Source organism: Dasypus novemcinctus, chromosome 9 (assembly GCF_030445035.2).
Source record: "Dasypus novemcinctus isolate mDasNov1 chromosome 9, mDasNov1.1.hap2, whole genome shotgun sequence".
Lineage (NCBI taxonomy): Eukaryota > Metazoa > Chordata > Mammalia > Cingulata > Dasypodidae > Dasypus > Dasypus novemcinctus.
Genome location: NC_080681.1, coordinates 91,447,643 through 91,454,582, shown reverse-complemented (window position 1 = coordinate 91,454,582; position 6,940 = coordinate 91,447,643). Strand labels below are relative to the sequence as shown.

Here is a 6,940-nt window from a genome sequence, read left to right as displayed (position 1 = left end):
TTCACCTGGTGAAGGAGAGTTAATCTCTTCAGATGGAGGTATGAGGGCTGTTTCCTTGGGTGAGGTAATTACAGGTTTGTCAGCCAGAGCAGGATCAATTTCTTCAGGTGGAGGTTGGATGATTGATTCCTCAAGACAGATTGGAAGTTGAGTGACTGATTTCTAGGGCAGACTGTTACAGGATTATTTGGCAAAGAAGACTTAGCAGAATTTAGGGGTTCAGTGTCCCTTCCATCATCATGATCAGCCCATATGTCCCCATTCCAATTTTCAGGAGCCATTTCCTTCCCACTCCAGGCTCTCACATTAACAGCAGACAATGTAAATTGAACTTCATTTAATTTCAATTTACACTGTAGTTCAACTATCGCACAATGAGACTCTGGGTAGAAATCTCAAGTCAGTGACAACAAGAAATAAGAGCTCCTTTCAGGGCACACAGAGAAAATTTTATATCCTTCATGCAACACTTAAGCTGGGAATTTGAAGCCTTGAGCCCATCCTTTTCTTTAACAACTGTATCCAAAATGTTAAGAAACAACCAGCCAAGATCATTATACTTTTTACCTCCACAAAACTCGGTTAAGGTATCAAATACCCTGTCACCCAGAGCCTTGCTTCTTATAAGCATTTTAATAGCAGTATTCAAATGGTGATATTTTGTGTATCTCTATGGACAAGTCATGCCATGGACTATTAGTGCCATCTTGATCAGTGGAACTAGAGTCATTGCATCTTTTAATCTAATCAGGTTAGAGAACCAATTCCCAATACCCCAGAACCAACTTAGAAATCTCATCCTTAAAATTTTGTTTCTCAAGTACCACTCTTGGTACCAAAATCTGTATTAATCAGAGTTCTCCAGAGAAAGAGAATGCACAGGATATATATATATATATATATAAATATTAAGTGATTTATTATAGGAATTGGCTCACACACCATGGAGATTGACCTGTGGTTAATGAATAAGGGATTACAGATATCCCCTAAAAGTAAATTTAAAAATCTAAGGACAAAATTAAATAATAACAATTATTGAAACTGAAACTATTATTAAAATACTTAAGTAAAAATATAGGTTTTCATTATTATGCTTGGAAAACATGTATTATTTGGGAAAAATCTTATACTGGGAAAATCACTATATTTGAGGGAAAAAGCTGAAAGCATGTAGAGCAAAATATTAATAGAGGTTATTACAAGATTCTGGGATTATGAGTGATATCTATATCTATCTAACTAATGGTATTAGAGATCCAAATACAAAATTTGAGAGAAGAAACCCATTTTATAATGTGATTTAGATTATCTGATAAAGTTAAAATGCTTCTTGAGGAAGAAGTATAAATATTAATAATAAAAATTGTCATTAATCTACACAATCACTTTTTTAAAAATTATTTATTTATTATTATTATTTTTTAATTACATTAAAAAAAAATGAGGTCCCATTCAACCCCACCGCCCCCACCCCCCACTCCCCCCACAGCAACACTCTCTCCCATCATCATGACACATCCATTGCACCTGGTAAGTTCATCTCTGAGCATCACTGCACCCCATAGTCAATGGTCCACATCATAGCCCACACTCTCTCACGCTCCATCCAGTGGGCCCTGGGGGGATCTACAGTGTCCCGTAATTGTCCGTGAAGCACTATCCAGGACAACTCCATGTCCCGAAAACACCTCCACATCTCATCTCTTCCTCCCGTTCCCCAAACCCAGCAGCCCCCATGGCTACCGTTCCCACACCCATTCCACATTTTCTCTGTGGACATTGGATTGGTTGTGTCCATTGCACACCTATGTCAAGTGAGGGCTTAGATTCCACATGGGTACTGGATGCACTCCTTCCGCTTCTAGTTGTAGACACTCTGGGCTCCATGTTGTGGTGGTTGACTTTCTTCAACTCCATGTTAGCTGAGTGGAGTAAGTCCAATAAATCAAAGTGTAGGAGCTGAAGTCTCTATACAATCACTTTAGAAAACAATTTGACAACCCTTATTTCTTGCAATAAGGGGCTGGACAAACTGTTGATATTCATACAATGGTCTACTATAAGCAGTAAATGAATGTACTAGAGCTCTCTGATTCAACCTGGATGAATTTCAATATCTTAACTTATATTCCCCCAAAAGCAGAGTATGAGATAAGCACTTTGGTGCAAGAGTTTATTTAAGAGGTGATACCAGGAAGCAGAAGCAGGGAGTGGAGGAATAGGCAAAAAGAATTAAAAAACTAATAAAATGTACATTATTGAGGATTTACCCCTGTTGGCAACTAGGTCAACAGTTGGGGATTCTCTGAGGAATCATAGCTGTATTCTACTGTGCTTTCTGACAAGTAAACCTACTTACTGTCAGAATAAGCTTCCGCTTAGAATATAGCTCAGAATTGTGAGGCAGACGTCTTTTCCACTGACTTTCGGCATCATGGTTGATGCCCCTGGGGTATTAATTTTCCTGAACTTCTTCCTGGGCTGAATGAATAACATTCCCAGACTTTGTAGACAGCCCTGAGACAGAGAGCAAAGCCATGCTAAGGCCTTTGCGGTGGCATGCTGGCCGCTTGCCTGCAGGTGCGCACTTCATCTGCGCTGAAATCAGGTGGGCTGAGCGAGCAGGGTGTGCGCCGCCACAGGGGGCTGCTAGATTCAGACAACTTTTCACTCGAGTGGAAAAAAGGAAGTCACAGAGAATTATGTACAAAGTTCTGACATCTTTATAAAGTTTAAAGCACATCACAGTATATACCGTATTGTTAAGGATACAATTAATGGATATCGTGGAAATACAATTAAGGATATTAGGGAAAGCCAGACAGGCACAAAAGGGAGAGTAAGCAGGTTTGCTTGCCAGAAAGCACAAGCCTGGGTGTAGCTGGAGATAAAGGCAGTGAGTTAAAGCCGGGAGAAAATTGAAGGGTGTCCTTGAAAGCAATTTTCAAATTTACTTGATTTTAAAAGGAAAGGGAGCACACTTTTCAGAAAAGGTATAATAAGATCAAAACATACCACAGGGTTATAGATAGCACTAGAGGGAGAGGTAGCTGAGGGGCAAAAGTCTCTCACCCGCGGTGGCTCTCGGTGGCTCCTTTGCTTTTTAGGAAGCCTCCTCTTTGCTCGGTTCCTTTATCGGGGGCAGTTTTGCTCGGTTCCTTTATCGGGGGCAGACAGGCAGGGCGTGGCTTGTTGGTTTACAGGGACAGATAAAGAGAGTCAGTGGGCAGAAGGCGTCCCTAGATGAGGGTTCGTGCTGTAGAATAAAATGTGAATTTTCCTGGCCGCTCCTTCTGAGTCCTTCCTACTTACTGCTCCTGCCTGCATGGGAGTAAGGCGAGTTCTCAGCTCCACCTGTGAGGGACAATTGGCTCTGGCGTCCTTTGGTTGTGAGTACCACTCTCTCCTCTTCCTCATTTTAGTCATTTAACTTTCTCAGTGGAGAAACGGTCACCTTTCTCATTACTCACAAGAACATTTTAAAGGATGAAGTGGGGAAATAGCTGTTCCTTGAGAAGCCCAAAAGGGGACGAGTGACAAGGAGGTTAAATGGGTTTTGTCTAAAGACTCTCATTTAACTACTATTGTCATCATTATTAATTATTACAGCTGATATTTATTTAGCCTTTACTATTTTCCAACTCTTGTGCTTTCAGACTGATGATCTGCAGGATCTTCTTAAGCTGTTTGGGGATACCAAGGGAACTTTTGCTGCAATGCTTTTTCTCATTTAGAAGTTTTGGAAACTAAACTTCTCCAAGCTTAAAATGTAAAGGACGGTCCAGGGGAAAAATATTCAACATGTGTAGCAGAAAAAACATCTGTAACTATATGAAGTAGTTTACAAACATTAAAAAAAAAGACAAATGCCTTAATAGAAAAATGGACAAAGTGTGTAGACAGGTAATTGACAAAATTTCAGATAACAAATGAGCAATCAAATACAAATTAAATGAAACCATGTTAATTATTTTTTAAAGATACCATTTTGTCACTCATAATATTGACAAAGATTTTAAAAAATGATAATACTCAGTGATGGTAAGGTTTTGGGGAAACAAGCAATTTCGTATACTTCTGTAAATTGATAGGATCTTTCTGAAGGGCAATTTGCCAGTGCAAATTAAGTCTTCCCATGTTAAAGATATGGAATTCAGGGCCTAAGAGTTTATGTGACTTGCTCAAAGCTACAAAGTCACACAGCTAGGTAGTGACCAAGTCAAAAGAAGGACCAAACCTTCTGATACTAGCCTTCAATTCATTATCATTTTCAGCAATTTTTATAATAGCAATGCTATGGAAAACAACCCAGTGTCCTACAACATGGAATTAGTTTTTAAATTCTCATACATCCATATAATGAAATACTGTGAAGTTATTGGAAGAATATTTTATGGAAAGATAAAAAGAAGTGCTTGGTAAAACAGTATACACAGTATGTTCCTTTTTTTTCCTAAGTCCTTTTTATTTCTTTGTTTCTCCCCTCTCCCTCCATTGTCTGCTGTGTCCATTCACTGTGTTCTTCTTTTTTTTTAATTTTTAATTTTTTAATTATCTTTTTTTAAAGTTAATAGCTCACACAAAACGTTACATTAAAAATGTGTGTTCTTCTGTGTTTGCTTGTCTTTTCATTAGGCAGGTCCAGGAACCAATCCTGGCACCTTCCAGAGTGGAAGAGAGGTGATCATTCTCTTGCACCACCTCAGCTCCCTGATCTACTGTATCTCTTAATATCTCTCCTCTGTGTTTCTTTTTGTTGCGTCATCTTGCTGCGCCAGCTCTCCATGGAGGCCAGCTCACCACACGAGCCAGTGTGTCTTCACAAGGAGGCCCTGGGCATTGAACCCTGGACCTCCTACATGGGAGCCCAATTGCTTGAGCCACAACTGTTTCCCGCCTTTTTTTTTTTTTAAGGCATCTATATATACATGGAAAAAGTATTTTAAGAGAAATATTATCTCTGGGTGGAGGAATTATAAATGATTTTTAAAATTTTGTCCTTTTTTTGTGGTTTCCAGATTTTCTTTAATAAGTCCATAAATCTTTTGTACATAGGGTAGAGAAAACAATAAATTTGATTTAATAAAAACTGTAAATTCACTGAAGTGCCATGGGGCTATCCTGTCTGACTGATGGGTGACTGTCAGGGCAAGGAGAGCCCATTCCAGAGGGTAATGTGAGGGACTGGTAGAATCTGGTAGAATTTGAGATCAAAGACCACAGGAGATAGTGAGGACAGAGGTCTTTGTGTTTCTTGAAGTTGGATGGGTACAAAGAAAGAGTTAAAATTTTAGATATAGAAATAGACAAATATATATTTATACATAACAATGTATTTTGGGGGTTCTGGTGTACTACAGGTGAACTACAGCTATTGATTTCTATGACTCTCCTTTGCTTTTACCATTGTTCTGCCCTCTGTAGGTTCTCTGAAAAAGAATCTAACTAACCCTGCTCCTAACTCAATATTTTTGTAATTTTAAGCATCAGGTTTCCCAATGAAGTTATTGCTAGCAAAGAACTGAAAGATAAACATTCTTGAAATTTAATGTCATTTTTCCTTTTCATGAAGCATATTAGAGCTGGAAAGGAACTTAAAGCTCCATAAAATCAAAATTCCTCAACAAAATGAATTTGCTTTTTGCTATATTTAGTTTTGTGTTACATTTTTAAATTTAAATATTATACGTGATTAATAAATTAGAAAATATAGATGAGGGGAAAATGCTTATATTTCTACCTCCTTAGCTATTAACAACTATTCATATTTTATGGGACTCCCTTTTAGTTCCTTTCTAGCACATTCTTTTATATATGTATTTTTTTTTTGTTACAGAAACTTGAACTTACAAAACAATCATGCACATGTGTGGAATTCCTATACAACACCCCTTCACCAACACACCACACCATTGTGGAACATTTATAACGGATGATGGGATAATATCATGTGTCTATTACCACTAACAATGGTCCATAGTGTACATTTGGCACATTTTTTCCATGCCCCCTTATTATTAACACAGTACATCTTTGGTATTGATGCAAAAATATTACAGTATTGCTGTTAAGTATAGTCCATAGATTACATTAATTGTATTTTTACCATGCTTCTCCACATTCCCACCACCCTGCAATAGTGACATACCTCTGTTCTAGTTCACAGAAGACATTCTTACATTTGTACCATCAACCACAAATCTCATCCACCTCTGGGTTCACTGTGTTACTCAGTCCCTAGATTATTCTCTAGCTTTCTTTCAATTAACATTTATATCTCTAGAGTACCCTTGTCAACCACAATCCCATTTATAAACCAGCTGCTACTCACTACAATGTTTTACCATCAACTCTATCCATTTCCGCACTATTACAGTCAAGTTAATTAAAATTTCTACATATATTAATCATCAGTACTCCTTCACAGCCCTCTTCTTATCCCTTAATAATCTATATTCTAGGTTTTAACTCCCCACATTTATTCTTTGTATTTAGTTCATATTAATGAGACCATGCAATATTTGTCCTTTTGTGTCTGGCTTACTTCACTTAGCATAATATCTTCAATATTCATCCATGTTATCATATCTGTCCCAATTTCATTTCTTCTTACTGAAGCATAGTATTCCATCATACGTATATGCCATATTTTGTTTATCTATTCATTTGTTGATGGACACTTGAGCACATTCTTTAATGTAGCTATAATCATTGTAAATGCACTATTTTGCATTTTGCTTTTAATATATCACTAGTAGTTTTTCATTTGAAACATAGACTAGATGATCCATAATTTACTTAGTCTTTTCTTTACTAATTTACCTCTAGATAGTCCAGTTTTCCACTATTATAAAAATGCTACTAAGATAATATGACTTTTTACATTTCACATTTTTTCCTTAGGGTTAGAATAGTTTTTATTGGATCATAGAGCAAG

General features: G+C 37.3%; 1 protein-coding gene across 2 annotated transcripts in view; it reads left to right on the top strand.

The window, feature by feature from the left end:
* Nucleotides 1-3,254: 3,254 nt before the first annotated feature.
* The window catches only part of ERMAP (erythroblast membrane associated protein (Scianna blood group)), a 36,229-nt gene continuing 32,543 nt past the window's right edge, over nucleotides 3,255-6,940 (top strand). For both annotated transcript variants that reach the window (XM_004477395.3, XM_012519207.3), the window contains exon 1: nucleotides 3,255-3,392. The gene's annotated coding sequence lies outside the window, so the exon portion shown is untranslated. The remainder of the gene's footprint in view (nucleotides 3,393-6,940) is intronic.